We start from the raw sequence: 18,722 nt of genomic DNA, 5'->3' as shown, positions 1-18,722 counted from the left end.
ATCTGAAGCAGACTACATGAAGAGCACAGAGCCCAACAGGGGGCTTGATCCCATGACCTTGAAATCATGACCTGAATCAAAACCAAGTTGGCTGCTTAACCAACTGAGCCATCCAGGTGTCCTGAAAAAATATCTTTTCATCTTGTATTGAAAATGTAGTTTTGGGCAGCCCGGGTGGCTCAGTGGTTTAGCGCCGCCTTCAGCCCAGGGTGTAATCCTAGAGACCCAGGATCGAGTCCCACATCAGGCTCCCTGTGTGGAGCCTGCTTCTCTCTCTGTGTCTTCATGAATAAATAAATAAAATCTATAAAAAAGAAAAGAATAAACTACTTAAAAAAAAGAAAATATAGTTTTATGTGGGTACAGGATTGCTAGAAGAAAGGCACTTATCTATAGACTCTGATCTGAGAAAAAGCAAAGTCATTATATGACAATTTAAAGCAAAAGGAAGCTGAAGAATCTAAAGCTGGAGAATTCAATGTCAGTAAAGGATGGTTTGATAATTTTAGAAAGAGATTTGGCCTAAAAAATGTCAAGATAACAGGAAAAGCAGCTTCTGCTGACCAAGAAACAGCAGACAAGTTCCCAGATACCATTAAGAAAATCATTGAGGAGAAAGGATATCTGCCATATCAGGTTAATGAAAATGCTCTATTCTGGGGACAGAAATACCACAAAGAACATTTATTAGTAAGGAAAAGAAGTGAGCACCAGTATTTAAGGCAGGAAGGAGTAGATTAATTCTACTGTTTTGTGCAAACACAAGTGGGTTTATGATGAGGACTGCCCTTATCTATAAAGTTGCTAGTCTGCAATCCTTGAAGGGAAAAGATAAAGAACATTGTCAGTCTTCTGGTTATACAATAAGAGGGCCTAGGCAACAAGAACCCTTTCTCTGAATTGGTTCCATCAATGCTTTGTCCCTAAAGTCAGGAAGTACCTTGCTACTAAGGGACTGCCTTTTAAGGTTCTTTTATTTATTTATTTATTTATTTATTTATTTATTTATTTATTTATTTATTTATTTATTATTTTTTATTTATTTTTTTGCCTTTTAAGGTTCTTTTGAAATTGAACAATAATGCTGGCCACCCAGAATCCCATGAGTTCAACACCCGAGGCCTTGAAGTATTCTACTTGCCCCTTAATACAACATCTCTAATTCAGCCTCTAGATCAGAAAGTCATAAGGACTTTTAAGGCTCATTACACACAGTACTCTATAGAAAGTATTGTCAACAGTATGAAAGAGAACCCCAATAAAAAGAACATCATGAAAGTCTGAAGAATTACACCACTGAAGATGCCACTGTTGTTATAGAAAAAGCCATGAAAGTCATTAAAGCCCCAAAGAATAAATTCCTGCTAGAGAAAACTGTGTCCAGGTGTTGTGTGTGACTTCAAAGGTCAAGGAAATCATGAAAGAGATCGTGAATATGGCAAAAAAGGTGGGGGGTTTCAAGAAACGAATCTTGGAGAAATTCAAGAGTTAACAGATACCACCCCAGAGGAATTAACAGAGACAACTTGATGGAGATGAGTCCTTCTGTACCTGTATCAGACAATGAGGAAGAAGATGTAGAGTAAGCAGTGCCTAACACCAAATTGACATTAGACAATATGGCAGAAGGGTTCTGATTATTCATGACTGCTTTCAACTTCTTTTATGACGTGGGCCCTTCTATGATATGGGCACTGAAATCAAAGCAAAGGAGGAAGAATTGGTACCATATAGAAACATTTTTCAGAGAAATGGAAAAGCAAAAAAGTCAAGATAGAAATTACAATGTAGTTCCATAAAGTTACACCAAGTGTGCCTGCCTCTCCTGCCTCCCCTTCCATCTCCTCTACCACTTCCACCTCTGCCACTCCTGATACAGCAAAACCAATTCTTCCTCTCCTTCCTCCTCTTTAGCCTATTCAACATGAAGACAATGAGGATGAATACCTTTATGATGGTCTACTTCCACTTAATAAATAGTAAATAATCATCCTGCTGTGCAGTTAATAAACTCATCCAGTATGTATGTATGTGTCTTTGTGTGAACATATAACTGCAGATAAGAACTGTGAGATGTGGGATCCCTGGGTGGCGCAGCGGTTTGGCGCCTGCCTTTGGCCCAGGGCGTGATCCTGGAGACCCGGGATCGAATCCCACGTCGGGCTCCCGGTGCATGGAGCCTGCTTCTCTCTCTGCCTGTGTCTCTGCCTCTCTCTCTCTCTCTCTCTCTCTCTCTCTCTGTGTGACTATCATAAATAAAAAAAAAAAAAAAAAAAAAAAAGAACTGTGAGATGTTTTTGTGTCATCATCATTATTGGCTAAGTCATCATGTAGGTTATCATGTGCAAGATTTGTATGGAAGTAGATAGCCTATCCTTACACAGGCATGAAGTAAGTGATATTTAATATAAAATTAATAATATGTTTGTTTTCTTATCATAATTTTGCTTTCAAAAAATTGTATTACTGAACAGTATGCCTCTCTTGCTCACAATTGCGTGTCAGCCTGTCATGGTAAGTGACAGCCTAACTTACCTGTCAGGTAAGTTTTTTTTAAAACAATATTTCTTAAAAAAAAAAAAAAAAAAAAAAAAACAACAACAACAATTTTTCTAATACCTTATTGTGAATACGACTGTAATACTGCATGCTATATAAAATTTTAAAAATTTATGGGGAGCCTGAGTGGCTCAATTGGCTAAGCATCCAACTCAGGTCATGATCAGGTAATGATTTCAGGTTGAGAGATCGAGCCCTGCCTCAGGTTCCGCACTGGGCATGGAGCCTGCCTAAGATTATCTCTCTCCCTCTCCCCGCCCCCCCTAAAAAAAAGAAAAAAAATTATAACAATTTATTCATTAGTATATAGACTAGGTTACCATGAAGCAATCATATTGTTGCTTCTTCATTATCAACGCATGAATTGTTATACTTGTAAATAAATATGAATTTTTCACATTATCTTTTAATTTTGATGTCTAGTGTTACTAATACATATAACATCTACAGTGTATAAGACAATATTGATGTAGGTACTGACAGATGACATCTTATAAACAGACAACATAAGCTACAGTATAAAAAAATACAGTATAGAGGCACCTAGGTGGCTCAGTTGGTTAAGCACCTGACTTTCGATTTTGACTCAGTCATGATTTCAGGGTTATGAGGTCAAGCCCGGTGTTAGGCTCCATGCCCAGCATGGAGCCTGCTTAAGATTCTCGATCTTCCTCTGCTCCACTCCTCTCCCTCTCTGAAAAAAAAAATACAGTATAGTACTATAAATGTATTTTTTCTTATGATCTTCTTAGTAACATTTTCTTTTCTGAGCTTACTTTATTATAAAACTACAGTCTGTAACACATATACAAAATATGTGTTAATCAACTGTTTATATTATTGTTAAAGCTTCCAGTAAACAGTAGGTTATTAGTAGTTAAGTATTTGAAGTCATATACACATTTCTGACTGCATAAGCAATCAGCACCCCAACACCCTGCCATGTTAAAAGGTTAACTGTGGTTGGTACTTTTGAAGTTCATATAGTTCAATAGAGAGACTGAATAATCCTTAATCAATACACTAGAGCATGTTTAGTCTTAGAGGGACTTAGCATGAAGCAGTTCTTTTTGAACATCATTCATTGTAATTAACTTTCCAGAGTAAGCAGAAGAAATAGGAGTACCAGAAACAGTAATGTAGCCAGTAAGTCATAAAAAGGGGACTTAAACATAGATCTTGGGATGCCTGGGTGGCTCAGTGGCTGAGCGTCTGCCTTCGGCTCAGGGCCTGATCCTGGAGTCCTGGGATCAAGTCCCGCATCAGGCTCCCTGTGGAGAGCCTGCTTCTCCCTCTGCCTGTGTCTCTCTCTTTCAATGTCTCTCATGAATAAATAAAAATCTTTAAAAAAAACAAAACATAGATCTCCTAATTCCACATATAACACTTATGTATCATGACATTAATCTTGAGGATAACATCTTTTTGAGATTCCAGATGATCTATGATAATCATTGAACTCATAATTTTAAAAAATCAACCAGGAACACTGATAAGAACTCAGAAGATAGCAATGCTCTAGCATTCCATCTTATTTCTCTCATTTTGGGGAGAGTAGCATCTGTGACACCCCAAACTAAATCTGATACCTCAAAGAAAATGGCCTAAATAGTTAGGGTTTTATTCTTCTCAAATATCTGAGAGGTTTTTGTTTTCTAATTTCCTCTAGGATTTCTTGATAAAGAAAATTTATAATGCATTTTATGTAACAGGTCTGAATAGACCCTAAATCTTTTCTCCTTTCTCTCTGATATTTTATTTTTTTTTATTTTTTATTTAAAAAATTTTTTTTAAATTTTTATTTATGATAGTCACAGAGAGAGAGAGAGAGAGGCAGAGACACAGGCAGAGGGAGAAGCAGGCTCCATGCACCGGGAGCCCGACGTGGGATTCGATCCTGGGTCTCCAGGATCACGCCCCGGGCCAAAGGCAGGCCACCTAGGGATCCCTCTCTCTGATATTTTAAATGATTATCAAGGTAATAGAAGGTGTGTAGCTAAAAAAAACATGTGTAACTACAAGACTCAGAACAAAACAAAGGTTTTTTTGTTTTTTTTTAAGATTTTATTTATTTTAGGAATGCCTGGGTGGCTCAGTGGTTGAGCACCTGCCTTTGGTCCAGGGTGTGATCCTGGAGTCCCAGGATCGAGTCCCACATTGGGGTCCCTGCATGCAGCCTGCTTCTCTCTCTGCCAGTCTCTGCCTCTCTCTCTGTATCTCTCATGAATAAATAAATAAAATCTTTTAAAAATTTATTTATTTATTTATTTGAGAGAGAGAGAGAGTGCACATGCACAAGTGGTAGGGAGGGGCAGAGGGAGGAGAAGCAGACTCCCTGCTGACCAGGGAACCCAATGCAGGGTTGGATCCCAGGACCCTGAGATCATGACCTGAGTTGAAGACAGACGCGTAGCCGGTTAAGCCATTGAGACACCGTTAATCACCAAGATTTTTTTATCTTCAACTCTTGTGTTAAGAAATTTCATGATGATGTGCCATAGTGGCTTTGGTTTTGGGTTTTTCCCTACATTATGCTGGTACTTAGCAAGTTCTGTCAATCTGGCAACTCATGTCCTTCAGTTATCAGAGATCTTCTTGTAATTTCTTTGATAATTTTCTTCCCTGCACTTCTTTGTTTCTAGAGCTCCTATTAGCCTCATGACCCTATGAATTCATCTTTCAATTATCTTTTCTCTCTTATTTTCCACTTCTGTCTGTTCTCTTTTCCAGGAGACTCCTCAATTTTATATATTAATACTACTTTGTTTATTTTTGCTATAATAATTTAATTTCCCAGTCTATTACTCTGCTTGCTCTTTTTTGGAACATCCTGCTTTTGCTTTCTGGACACACTATCTTATAATTATCTCTCAGAGGATGCTTATTATTTTTAAAAATATATTCTTCTGCTCTCTACATTGTCTCTGCTATCTTCTGAGTTTCTGTTTTTTCTCTTCCATTTCTATTTGATGCTGTCTTTCTTGGTGAAGGTTTATCTCAACTATCTGAATGGTGATCCTTTGCTGTCCCTTCATATTTAAGAGTCACTACAAAGATATTTGGAAGCTCACTGTTAATAGGAAAAGTTTGTCAGTTGGTGGGCATTATTGTAGGATGATAAAGTGAGGACCTATTTGTTATGTTGGGGAATCCTCAAGTATCAGTATCTATAGATCTTCATTCTAGATTTATTCATTTTAAGTTTCTCTCAAAATTAAATCTCTACCCTCCTGCCTAGAGAATATAAGCTTTGCTGTCAGTATTCCTGTAGTGAAATAGATTTAGCAATAGGGTTTAGCAAGGCTCATCATTCAGCAGATAGAAATTCATCTGATCTCTGTCTTCAGATTATAGCTTCCCCAGCTATAATCATTAGTAGTGCCTCAGTCTGGAGCTTCTCTAGTTCATTTTTTTCACAGAATAAACCCCAGGGTTTTGCCAAAGAAATGGAGGGGTAGTGCTTAACTGAACAGGATGAGGAAAGGACCTGGTAATTTAACTTCTTATATAAACCTTCAATCTCTCTCTTTTCTGCCCCTCACATATCTCTGCTGCTGTGATATTTGCTCCTTCCAATTCTTGACAATCTAGTGCTCTGCAATATGAGCCTGCTTACCTATCATTAGTAAATATCTCTCAAGCATTTGGAATCTAGTTTTATTTTTTTTTTCAAAGATTTTATTTATTTATTCATGAGACACACACACAGAGAAGCAGGCTCCATGCAGGGAGCCCGATACAGAACTTGATCCCAGAGATCTGGGATCAATGCCCTAAGCCAAAGGCAGACACTCAACTGCCAAGCCACCTAGGCGTCCCTGGAATCTAGTTTTCTTAGCTCAACTTTCCATCTTCCAAAAAACTGTTAATATTGCTTATCTGCTACTATCTTTATTATTCTTGTGGACTTTATCTTTGTGGGTTGACAACTTTAAAAATATTAATTTACTGTAGTTTTAGTGATTTGAGAATAGGGATGAATAGATGTATTTAATCTGTCCATGTGTAATGAGAATTGTCAAGCTGTCAAGATGCTCACTCTTTTGCTTCCATAAAAAATGTCAGAACCAGAAAATTCAGATATAAAATTCTGTGCTCATGAGACTGATGTGGAAAAAGTATATGTCTGAGAATTGTAGTACCTACTTTCAAGTGCTGTTATAGTCATTAATTGGTTGATTTATGTTAGGAAGTTAAATTTTCTGTTTCATTATCTGTAAAGTAGTGACAATTATCCCTACACAGCCAACCATACTTGTGATGACCAAGTAAGATAATTGACATAAATGTACAAATACACAATAAACAACTATCATTTATTGTTAACTATATTACTGATATCTATATTCAAATATATTTTGAGAGGCAGTGTAACAGAGTAGAAAGACTATGAGCTTCAGTCATACAGATCTGTTTATCATTGTATGATTTTGCATAAATGACTTAACCTCTCTGAGCTTCATTTTCCCTGTTTATAAAATAAGTACTATATTATTAACCCAATAAGGCTTTTGTGAAGATTAAATGAGATCTTACATGTAACAAAACTGCTCCAGAGACTGGATGCTTAGTAGCTACTCGACAGATGTTACCCTTATATCTCCCTAATTTGTGACCAGCTTTCTTATGCTCACATGAAAATCCTGAGCTTCTATTTCCTCAATAAATGCTAAACAACATTGGTAATTAGCATCTTAGGTCTTCAATAGTCCTCATAAAGGCTGTTTATTTGTTGTGTTCCTGGAACTAAATTATAAGGTGAGCAGCCCAAATTGTAAGAGTTCAGTATACATATCCTTTCAAGTGGTACAAAGTTATTGCTGAGGCATCTTTAGGAATATTTTGTTACAAAATAGGATGCGAAAACTTGTGATGAATATTAAAAGAGATCAGGGACACTGGAATACTGGAAAGACTACTGTTGAAAAAATTATCTTTAGAGTCAGTGGTTTTGTTTTATTTTTTCTGTTTGGTCCTCACACAAACCCAGAAGCCAAGCAGGCTTTATTTTCCTGTTTAAAGATGAAGAAATCAAGGCACAAGTTAAAAAGCCACTTGCACAAGATTCACTGGTCATTGGGTAACAACTAAGAATAATCTTGGTCTTTTGACTTCCTGCTCAGTGCTCTATTTCTTTTTAATAACATAAATTTTGCAGTGTTAGCCTTTAAAAAAAAAAAGATTTGATTGATTGGTTTGATAGAGAAAGACAGCATGTGCACAAGCATGGGGAATGGCAGACAGAATGGAAAAGCAGGCTCTCCTCCAAGCAGGGAGCCAGATACAGGGCTCAATCCCAGGACTCTGGGATCATGACTTAAGCTGAAGTAGATGCATAACCGACTGAGCCACCCAGGTGCCTCAATGTTAACCATTTTTAAGTGTACAGTTAAGTACGTTCACATTGTTGTACAACCAGTCTCCAGAACTCTTTTCCTCTTGCAAAACTGAAACTCTACTCCCATTAAACAACTCCCTATCCTTCTTCCCCCAGCCCCAGGCAACCATCATTCTACTTTCTGTTTCTATGAGAGTGACTATTCTAGGTACTCATATAAATGGAAGCATATAGTATGTCTTTTTGTGACTGGCTTATTTAGCATAATGCCCTCAAGGTTCATCCATGTTGCAATATGTGTCAGAACTGCCTTCCTTTTTAAAACACATTTTGTTTTTCCATCCATCTACCAACAGACTCTCGGGGTTGCTTCCACTCTTGACTATTGTGAATAATGCTGTTATAAACATGGATGTTTAAAATCTCTTTGAAATTCTCCTTTCAACTCTTTCGGGTATGCACCCAGAAGTGGAACTGTTAGATTATATGATGATATGGTCATTTTAATTTTTTGAGGGACATCATACTGTTTTGAAGAACAGCTATGTATAGCAGCTGCACCATTTTACATTATTGCACAAAGGTTCCAATTTCTCTACATCCTAACACTTGTCCTTTTCTGTTTTTTGTTTTGCTTTGTTTTTATAATAGCTATCCTAATGGGTGTGAGATGGTCTCACTCTGTAATTATCTGCAGAGTTTTGTAGTCTTCTGAGATGACAAGACACTAGTGACACTGGATAACATCACCAACAACTTACAGCATTAAAATCCTACCAGATTTAAGACACTACTATAGGATGCAACAGTACACAAAGTCCCTGCTCTCAAGGATTTTACAATCTAGCTGGAAAGAAAGGATATATGCACTTAAAAATAAATAAAAATGCAAGATAGAATAGTCTAAATAATATAGACTCAGTTGAAAGAGCATGCAACTCTTGATCTCAAGATAGTGAGTTTGAGACCCACACTCGGTTAGAAATTGCTTAAAAAAATAAAATTAGGGGATCCCTGGGTGGCGCAGCGGTTTGGCGCCTGCCTTTGGCCCAGGGCGCAATCCTGGAGACCCGGGATCGAATCCCACGTCGGGCTCCCGGTGCATGGAGCCTGCTTCTCCCTCTGCCTGTGTCTCTGCCTCTCTCTCTCTCTCACTGTGTGCCTATCATAAATAAATAAAAAAATTTTAAAAAAATAAATAAAATTAAACTCTTTAAATAATATATGCTATATAAAATTACAGCAGAGCATGATTAGAAAAGGCTTTAAAGAGCAGGTGGCAACTCAGACATTTTTTTAAAAGATTTTATTTATTTATTCATGAGAGACAGAGAGAGAGGCAGAGACACAGGCAGAGAGAGAAGCAGGCTCCATGCAGGGAGCCCAATGTGGGACTCGATCCCGGGTCTCCAGGATCATGCCCTGGGCTGCACGCAGATGCTCAACTGCTGAGCCACCCAGGCGTCCCTCTTAAACATTTTTTTAAAGATTTTATTTATTTATTCATGAGAGAGAGAGCACGGCAGAGACACAGGCAGAGGGAGAAGCAGGCCCCATGCAGGGAGGGTCTCCAGGATCAGGCCCTGGGCTGAAGGTGGCACTAAACCCCTGAGCCACCCGGGCTGCCCCCCTCATAAACATTTTTATTTTTATTTATTTTTTATTTTTATTTTTTCTCATAAACATTTTTAAAGGGAAGGTTTAAGTTATCCAAGAGAAGAGAGGAGGAAATTAACTTTTAAATTTCATTTATTAATTCATACATTCTTTTTTTTTTTTTCATACATTCTTTCAATAAATTATTGTGCTTCCTATAAGTGCTAGACACTGTGCCACATATTGGGGTTACAAAATCTCTCAAGAGCAAGAAAGTAAGATATGCAATGAGTAATGAAAATTCAAGGTGCTGAGTGTATACATAGTGTACTGAGTCAGTCCTTTCTAAGAGCCAGCTGATATGTCAAGAAGACTGATAATCTCCTTTATGGTGACTCACAAAGAGAGTATGTAAAGCACATTTCTTTCCAGACTATGCTCATACCCAAGTGTTTCAAATAGAATACAGTTGAGAAGTTCCCATTTTCCCTTCGGAAGGAGATTATGTTTAAGAAACTAAAGCTCTTGCAAGCTAGTTATTAGCACTCATACTTATCACTCCATATGGGTCCTTTCATTCACAAACATGTCTGAGGCATTGAGGAAGCAAGGAAAGATGAATAAGACATAGATCCTGCCCTCCATGATTTCAAAGATAGCTACAATATATAAGGACTGTAGTAATGAGAGAAGATAAGTAGAAAATAAGAAATTGCTTTTACCCTCTAGAGAAGTCATGAGCTTCTTTCATCTTTTTGAAAAGATTTATTTATTTATTTTAGAGAGAGAAAGACAGAGAGAGAACAGGGGAGATAAGGGAGGCAGGGGAGCCAGAGAAGCTGGGGAAGCTGGGGGAGCTAGAGGAGGGGCAGAGGGAGAGAAACAGACTCCCTGCTGAGTGGGGAGCCTGACTATAGGCGTGATCTCAAGACCCTGAGATCACAACTGGAGCTGAAATCAAGAGTTGGACACTCAACAAACCATATATTGGGACACCCCAATAAGCTGCTTATTTTTTTTTCAGATTTTATTTATTTATTCATGAAAGACACAAAGAGAGAGGCAGAGACATAGGCGGAGGTAGAGGCAGGCTCCCTCTGGGAAGCCTGATGCAGGACTCAATCCCAGGACCCTAGGATCGGGACCTGAGCCAAAGGCGGATGCTCAACCACTGAGTCACCCAGGTGCCCTAAGCTTCTCTTTAAAAGTAACATCTAGGGGTATCTGAGTGGCTCAGTCGACTGGGTGTCTGCCTTCAGCTCCAGTCGTGGTCCCAGGGTAATGGGATCTAGCCCCGCATCAGGCTCCTACTCAGCAAGTGGGGGGGTCAGCTTCTCCCTCTCCCTCTGCCCTGCTCCTGGACTCTTGCTCTCTCTCTCTCTATCTTGCTCTTTCTCTCAAGTAAATAAATAAAATCTTAAAAAAAAAAGTAACATCTAAGCTAGATCTTAAAGGATGGCAGGAGCTCACTGGGAAGAGGAATGGACATTCCAGCCAGAGGAGCAGCATGTTCAGGAGATAATAAGTAATTTAGTGTGGCTGGAACTTATAACACATGATAGGGAATAGCAAGAAAGGTAGAGACAGAGAGTGGAGTAGTAGAAGAGCTGGAGAGGTAGACTGTAGATAGCTATTAATCTGAAGGTAACAGAGAATTAATTGATGTTTAAGCAGGGAAGCAATAAGATGGAATTTTAAAAAATAAAAGTACAGGCTAGATGGAGGATGAACTGGAGTCAAAGAGAACCAAGAAGGAGACATCAAAGGCCGTCAGTTGGTTAACCAAAATAGAGTCTTACAGACACTTGTGGTAAAGCACTAGAGTTCAAGATCTCATATTTGGTCTTCAAGCCCAGAAATCTAATATTTTTAAAAAGATTTTATTCATTCATTTGAGGCAGAGAGAAAGAGCATAAGCAGTAGGGAGGTGCAGAGGAAGAAGGAGAAGCAAACCCCCTGCTGAGCAAGGAGCCCAATGTGGGGCTCAATCCCAGGACCCTGGGATCACAACCTGAGCTAAAAGCAGATGCTTAACCACTGAGCCACCCAGGTGCCCCAGAAATCTGATTTTCCTAATGCATCTCTCATGGAAGAAATACTTGAGGACTGACTCACAATAACCAAGTTCACAAGAAAATGTCGTATAAATGTAATTCTAATTTACTAATATTCATTTATTCATCAAATAGAACAAATCTACTTTGTATTAAGCAATGTCCTAGGTTGTAGGGACACAAATGTGATTAACAATTTCCTGCCCTCACAGAGTTAAATTCTAGCATGGAATATATTTTCTCGGTGACTAGAATATTTATGTTTGCTATCCAGAGCAATTCATTACGGAAATTTAAGTTGATAATCAAAATATTGTTTGGTGAATGACCAGAAAATAAAGAGTCAGATGATTTTAAAATCCATTTCATTCCAGCCACAGGTAAGCCTAAGAAAGTATTTGTGCTCTAGAACAAGTGTGCCTTATAATGGCTAGCTTAACAATATTTTTTGGATTTATGATTTCTCTATCCTGAACATTGCTGGAGGAAAACAAGCATGGCCATCAAATATACTACAAAAGTGTAGTAATCAAACAGCATGGTACTGGCACAAAAACAGACACATAGGTCAATGAAACAGAATAGGAAGCCCAGAAATAAACTCATGCTTATATGGTCAATTAGTCTTCAACAAAGGATGCAAGAATATACAATGGAAAAAACACAAGTCTCTTCAACAAATGATGCTGGGAAAACTGGACAGCTACATGCAAAAAAAATGAAATTGGACCACTTTCTTACACCATACACAAAAATATACTCAAAATGGATTAAAGTCCTAAGTGTGAGACCTAAAACCATAAAACTCCTAGAAGAAAACATAGGCAGTAATTTCTTTAACAATGACCACAGAAACATTTTTCTAAGTATTCAGATGAGGGAAACAAAAGCAAAATTAAACTATGGAGACTAAACCAAAATAAAAAGGTTTTGCACAGTGAAGGAAACCATCAACAAAATGGCAAGAAAACCTACTGAATGGGAGAAGATATTTGCAAATAATATATCCTATAAAGCATTAATATCCAAAATACATAAAGAACTTATACAACTCAACACCAAAAAAAAAAAACAACAACAACAACAAATAATCTGATTTAAAAATGAGCAGAGTGGGGCACCTGGGTGGCTCAGTCAGTTAAGCATCCAACTCTTGATTTTGGCTCAGGTCCAGATCTCACGGTCGTGTGAGATCAAGCCCTGCATCGGGCTCCATGATAGATGTGCAGCCTGCTTAAGATTCTATCTCTCCCTCTGCCCTTCCCACCCCTTAAAAAAAAATGAGCAGAGGAGCTGAACAGACATTTTTCCAAAGACAAATGACCAACAGACATATGAAAAGATGCTCAACATCACTAATTATCAGGGAAATGCAAATCAAAACCACAAAGAAGTATCACCTTACATCTTCCAGAATAGCTAGAATTAAAAACACAAGAAACAACAAGTATTGGTGAAGATATAAAGAAAAAGGAACTGGGGCACCTGGGTGGCTCAGTGTTTGAGCATCTGCCTTTGGCTCAGGTCATGATCCCGGGGTCTTGGGATCAAGTCCTGCATTAGGCTCCCCGCAGGAAGCCTGCTTCTCCCTCTGCCTATGTCTCTGCCTGCCTCTCTCTCTGTGTCTGTCATGAATAAATAAAAAAATCTTAAAAAAAAAAAAAGAAAAAGAAAAAGGAACTTTGTGCACTGTTAGTGAGAATACAAATTGGTACAGCTGCTGTAGAAAACAATATTAAAATATTGATATATTAAATATTAGTATTAAATATTAAAAAAGAATTATCACTTGATCCAGTAATTTCACCACTAGGTATTTACCTAAAGAAAACAAAAATACAAATTCCAAAAGTTATAGGCACCCATATGTTTACTGCAATATTACTTATAACAGCCAAGCTATGGAAGCAGCTCAAGTGTCCATCCATACATGAATGGAAAAAAAAAAAAGATGTGGTATTTATCTGGAATTAAAATACATAAAGTTATGAATCAAACTAAAAAAATGACATGGTATATACAATGGAATAGTAGCCATAGAAAGGAATGAGATCTTGCTGTTTGCAAGAACATGGTTGGCCGTAGAGGGTATAATGCCAAATGAAATAAGTCAGACAAAGACATATACCACATGATTTCACTCATATGTGAAATTTAAGAAACTAAATGAAATAACAAAAAAAAAATGAGACAAAAAACCAAACTCTTAAATACAGAGGACAAACTGGTGGGTGGGGGTGGTAAACAGGTAAAATAGATAAAAGGGATTAAGAGTACACTTATCATGATGAGCACTGAGTTATGTATAGAATTGTCAAATTATTACATTGTACACCTGAAACTAACATAACACTTTATATTAATTATACTTCAATAACAATAATAAAAAAGATTATTTCTCCTTTGTACGAAAAGAAGAAAAAAACCCAATCCAATCCAATCCAAGCAGAGTCTTCTCTTTCTAGGTTCCAGGTAAACCATTTCAATTCTAATACACTTTTTCAGACATATTGTAATATAATTGGTTTTAATTATGTTAGATTCAGTAATTTTTTTTTTACCATATATGACTAAATAAAGGCTCCAACTTCAACTACACCAAGTAAGCAATTACATTAAAAATTTAACACTGGGCAGCCCTGGTGGCGCAGCGATTTAGCACCGCCTGCAGCCAGGGGTGTGATCCTGGAGACCTGGGATTGAGTCCCATGTTGGGCTCCCTGCATGGAACCTGCTTCTCCCTCTGCCTGTGTCTCTGCCTCTCTCTTTCTTTATCTCTCATTAATAAATAAATAAAATTTTTTAAAAAAATTAACACTATTGGACTTTCATCCATTAATTCAACAAATTATCAAGGAATTTATATACATTCTAGAAGTGAAGTGAGATTATGAAAATCACAAGTAAACAATTGACCAATAAATTAGACAAATTGTGTTAAGTGTAATGAAGGAAAAGGTCAAGAGGAAAATGTTGTAGTATCCAAGAAAGACCTGATAGTCACCTAGACCAAAATAGTGTGGCAGTGGAGATAGAAAGAAGTGGTTGGATTTGAGATTTATTTTGGACACATAATCAACCAGACTTGATAATGAACTGGAGGAAGAAGGTGAGGAAAAGGAAGGAATCAAGTCGACCCCTAGGTTTCTGACTTCAGCAACTGAGTAGACAGCAGTGCCCTTAATTTATGAGATGAGGAAGACGTGCAGTAAGAAATATGCAGAATTCTGTTTTAAATACAGTGACTTTGAGATTTCTATAAGATAAGCAAATGTAGAAAAGTAGGTACTTGGATATGTGAGGCCGGAACTCAGTGGAGAGGTTTGGGTTGGAAATATAATTTGGGAATCATTAATATAACGACAGTATATAGAGACAGTATTTTCATTATATTATAGCCTGGTCAAATTGCTTAGAATTGGTGATTCCTAAATCTCAGTGACATATTATCTCATATGTCATTTTTACATATGGCTAAATAATTAAGAATTCATTCCTACTAATTTAGTTCCTAAAGGTTAACTCTATTTAAGGCTTCTTTAGTGGGAGCCTCACTATGCCTTCTGCCTACTATATCAATCTAAAGGTTAATTTAATTTCAGAGTTACCAGATGCTTCATTAATATCTCAGTGACTTTTCTCTTTCTTCACCAAAGCCAACCCTTAAAAGATCCCACATAATGGAGTACCAACAGATGAAAGGGCTGCATAGGTTTGGACTTCTATGCAGATTAGAATATCTTATGTTCTCGAGGCACCTGGGTGGCTCAGTGGGTGAGCATCTGCCTTCAGCTCAGGTCGTGATCCCAGAATCCTGGGATTGAGTCCAGCATTGGGCTCCCTGTGAGAAGCCTGCTTCTCCCTCTGCCTGTCTTTGCCTCTCTCTGTGTGTCTCTCATGAATAAATAAATAAAATCTTTAAAAAAATAATATTTTATGTTCTCTGTAAATTAAGTATCACTACAAGGATATATGGGCTTGCCTACCAAGTAGAAAGAGTACTGGACTAAGAATCATGAGATCTAGGTTCCAGTTCAATACTATCACCACTATTTAATTTTATTTAATTCATAGCCTATATAGGCCTGCTATTTTATTGGTCAAGAGAAGAAACTATGGATTATTTTAAAGCCCATGAAAACATAAAATTTAGTATATTCTTCTGTAAAGAATTATCATTACTTACTATTGAGCAGCGGAAGATCTGGAGTGGTGCTGAGCATCAAGAATAGCCCCAAATGAAGATTCCAATAGTTTATTTCTGGATTTCTTACCATTTTTGTGGATTCTATAACTTGCCTTCTGTATGTATTAAACAGAAAAATCATAATGATTCTCTCACTGTAATGAGAAGAAAATTAATAGATGACTATGTATTTTGCAGAAGTTCCTAATGAAAGAGGTTAGGAAGATACAAATGATTGTGTTGATGTTCTTATTAGTTTAGTCTAAGTAAAACTATCTCTTGGAAAATCTAGAAAAACTTAGCTATCAAAGCTTTGTAATTTTTGCCAGCTTCCCAGGGGATCTTGGCTTTCCTGGAAAACAAACTACTACCTTGGGGGATGTCTAAAATCTTTGAAGAGTCTCTTGCAAGTAGCCAGTTCAGGGAGGTCAGACCTGGGACCATGCTGTAAAGGAAAAGCTTTTGCAGAAAAGTGACCAAGACTATTTACTAAGCATAATAGCATTTCTCAAACAGGAAGCAGAGGTACTATAAGGCCACATTAAGATTTTTTGTGTCTGGGGCAGCCTGGGTGGCTCAGCGGTTTAGCGCCACCTTCAGTCCAGGTCCTGATCCTGGAGACTAGGAATCGAGTCCCAGGTCTGGCGCCCGGCATGAAGCCTGCTTCTCCCTCTGCCTGTGTCTCTGCCTCTCTCTGTCTGTGTCTCTCGTGGATAAATAAAATCTTAAAAAAAAAAAAAAAAAAAGGTTTTTTGTGTCTTTGTGTGAGCTGAATAACGTAAGGGTGATTTCCTATGAGCTCCTCTCCACTTTGATTTGTTCTCATTTCCTTTTGTTTCTCCCCATTTCATTTGTCTATGCTTTGTTTTAGTCTTCATTTTTCTAGTTGAACAGGCTTTTCAGAACCTGAGAAATAGGCCACACTATTTCTCTAAGATTTCCCCAAAGTGATTTAGGGATTCTCATGCCCCTCAAATTTGTTACCTCTCAAAGACCCAAGATATAAATGGTATACACCAGTGACTCTCAAACATGGGTGATATGGTAATGTCTGGAGACATATTTGATTGTCAAAATGAGGGTAAGGTGCCACTGACATGATAGGCCAAGGATGCTGCTAAACATCCTAAAAGGCATAAAATAGCCCCCAACAACAAAGAATTAACTGGCCCCAAATGTCAATAATGCTGCTGTTGAGAAACCCAGGTATAAACAGATATCAATAGCTGAAGATTACTGAGGAGGCACTAGAGCCTCCTTAGGGATGCAAACTCTCAAGGTGATAAAGTGGCAGACACTGACATCAGAATTGTCTGGAGTTAGATCCCCAAAACAAGGTTCCTTGTTTTGCTAGCTGTATGATTTTAGACTAATTACTCCACACCATGAAAGCACAGTTTCCTCATTTAGAAAAAGGGGCAATAAAGTATTCTCATAACCTGTAAATTCCTTGGAGGCAGGGACCTAATTTTACCTGCCATGCTTAGATTAGGGACTAGTATCTAATGGGGAGTACTAAATATCTGTGGATTGTCTCACATAGCTGTTTTGAGGCCTAAAGCATAGCACATTTTTAGGTCATATGAAGCACAGTGAAAAGGAGAAAAACAGCCTCTGATAATGGGAATTAGGCTGGTACCATCAACTGGTAGGTGTTGCCTGTTGATCATAAACAATTTCATGCAATACCAACATCAAAGACACTGACCAGAATGGATTAAGACAAAACCACCACTCCATAATCATGTCTGAATACAAACAAACAAACAACCGTGTCCCAATCACATGCACATAAAACAAATTTCTTCCTTCCTAGCTAACATGAGGTACTGCTGCTTCATAATCAATCATAGCTTTAGCTTGGTTCTTGTCCTTTTGTAGATAAGAATCAAAGGGGCACCTGGGTGGGGCAGGTGATAAAGCCTGACTCTCGATTTCCACTCAGGTCATGATCTCAGAGTCCTGAAATGGATCTAGGCATCAGGCTGTGCACTCAGCGGAGTCTGCTTCTTTCTTTCTGCTCCTCCTCCATGCTCGCCCGCTCAGTCTCTCTCTAAAATAAATAAATCTTTAAGAGGAATTATTAAAATGTCCCATCATTGAATTACCTCCATTTCCTAACAGCATCCAGTCTAGAGAGAAGGCCTGCTTCCTTGAACACTCCTAGAAGTTACTTAACATAAGCCCAAATCCTGTAAATTCTCTCCGCACCCTCTTCTTGAAATGTCTCTGTCCTTCATGGTGTGTCTCCTTCCTTGTGAGGAGACAATAAGCCCAACTTTGTTAAACTCTACTGGTGTTTAAGGTGGTCTTCAGCTGGAAGCCACCCACACTTGTGAGAGTCCCTTAAGTGGTAACTGCTATTACTATATATGCTTCACGGGGATTTAATTGCATGGTGCACCCACAGTGTTCAAGCAGAGATTTCCTGAACAAGTATTTTCAGGCTTCCTGACAGACTGCTGGCAGGCCATTTCTTCTCAGGGGACATCTTCTCTCCTTAAGACTACTGAGAGGACATTTTTGGTTTCGGACCTCCCAGGCCTGAATCCAGCATATTACGTTAAATTTCTCATTAAGTAAAACCTCTTAGTGACGTGCGCGCCTCCACTTCCAACTTTTGAGTTCAAGCACTAGAGCATCACAAGGGCGCGTGGTCGAGTAGTAGCAAGGAAACTAACGCCCTAACGGGTTCATATCACTGAGCGTCTCACCCACCACCCTAACCCAGTAGAAATGGCCCCGAATTCACACCACAAGCCGTGTATATCAGCGCGGAAACCTCTGCGCCAAGAAAGACTGAGGTAACAGCAGCCACCGGCAAAAACCAGCCCTCTGTCCGGCTTCCTCAGACGTCGCGCACGCGCACGGACAGCTGGGCGGCCGTCCCCCAAATGCCCGCCTCTTCCAGGCGGACTACAAGTCCCGGCTTGCCTGGCGTCGCGCCGCGCCGTCGCCTGGTAACTCGCGCCAGACGGAGCGCTCCAGG

General features: G+C 38.5%; 1 long non-coding RNA gene across 5 annotated transcripts in view; it reads right to left on the bottom strand.

Moving 5' to 3' along the window:
- LOC106557714 overlaps positions 1-18,650 on the bottom strand; it is a 30,804-nt gene extending 12,154 nt beyond the window's left edge. For 2 of the 5 annotated variants that reach the window (XR_005377776.1, XR_005377772.1), the window contains exons 1-2: positions 18,488-18,650; positions 15,734-17,801 (exon numbers count right to left, since the gene is read on the bottom strand). This is a non-coding gene — a long non-coding RNA (uncharacterized LOC106557714). Of the gene's footprint in view, positions 1-3,193; positions 3,254-15,733; positions 17,802-17,841 lie in introns of those variants that run through there. The other 3 variants (XR_005377774.1, XR_005377775.1, XR_005377773.1) reach the window with 3 other exon arrangements.
- Positions 18,651-18,722: the final 72 nt, after the last annotated feature.

The sequence above is a fragment of the Canis lupus genome, chromosome 24 (assembly GCF_011100685.1).
Source record: "Canis lupus familiaris isolate Mischka breed German Shepherd chromosome 24, alternate assembly UU_Cfam_GSD_1.0, whole genome shotgun sequence".
Lineage (NCBI taxonomy): Eukaryota > Metazoa > Chordata > Mammalia > Carnivora > Canidae > Canis > Canis lupus.
Note: the sequence above shows the minus strand (reverse complement) of the source record. Positions and strands in the feature narration are given on the sequence as shown.